This window comes from Dama dama, chromosome 23 (genome assembly GCF_033118175.1).
Source record: "Dama dama isolate Ldn47 chromosome 23, ASM3311817v1, whole genome shotgun sequence".
Taxonomy (NCBI): domain Eukaryota; kingdom Metazoa; phylum Chordata; class Mammalia; order Artiodactyla; family Cervidae; genus Dama; species Dama dama.
The window spans coordinates 45,510,125-45,511,308 of record NC_083703.1 but is presented as its reverse complement, the minus strand read 5'-3'; positions in this window follow the sequence as shown (position 1 = coordinate 45,511,308).

Genomic DNA, 1,184 nt, shown 5'->3' with positions numbered 1-1,184 from the left:
CCAACGCACGCCGTGGGGCGGGACCAGCCGGCCGCCTCCCAATTGGCCAACGCGCGGAGCGACGGTCTCTCCGATAGGCTGGCGGGGGAGGGGGCGGGGCCTGAGCACGGTGGGTGGGGCCTGGGCGGGGAGAGAGAAGGGCTGCGCGCGGGAGATGCGGACTTACCCTAAGCCAGGTTGACTTGCCTGGTCCTCAGCCCACAGGTAACGCCAGTCTTTGGGACAGACGTTTGGGCGCCGGCACTCTGCCAACTCAGGCGTCCATCAGCAGCTCTAGGGCAGTGGACCGAGTAGGGCTTCACCTGTTGGGTGCTTTAGCCCCCGGGTGTGTGGCTTCGTGGATGGGGTCCGAGGCTGGCATCGCCTGCTTTCCAGGGTCAGGATTCCATGATGTCACGCTTTTAGGAATGGTCCTAACAAGAATGTCCCCAGCCAGAATGGATGCATGTATATGTTTGGCTGAGTTCCTCTGCTGTCCACCTGAAACCTATCACAACATGTTAATCAGCACCAATATAAAATTGTTGTTTTTCAGTCGCTCAGTTGTGTCCAACTGTTTGCAACACCATGGACTGCAGCATGCCAGGCTTCCCTATCCTTCACCATCTTCCAGAGCTTGCTCAAATTCATGTCCATTGAGTTGGTGATGCATCAAACCATCTTATCGTCTGTCATTCCCTTCTCCTCTTGCCCTCAATCTTTCTCAACATCAGAGTCTTTTCCAGTGAGTTGACTGTTCGCATCAGAAGGCCAAACTACTGAAGCTTCAGCTTCAGCACCAATCCCTCCAATGAGTATTCAAGACTGATTTCCTTTAGTATTGACTGGTTTGATCTCCTTGCAGTCCATGGGACTCTCAAGAGTCTTCTCCTTCACCACAGTTCAAAAGAATCAATTATTCAGTGCTCAGCTTTCTTTATGATCCAACTCTCATATCTATAGGTAACTACTGGAAAGACCATAGCTTTAACTATACAGACCTTGTCAGCAAAGTAATGTCTCTACTTTTTAACATGCTATCCAGGTGTGTCATGCTATCCAATATAAAATTAAAAGGTTTTAAAAAAACTACAAAAGAAATGTCCCGGTAAACTTCAGGGCAGCTCCCCACCTGCATTTGTGCCTGTAGAGACTACACAGGTAGCCTTATGGAACCTCAGGGACTGGCCCCAAGAGGGCAGAGC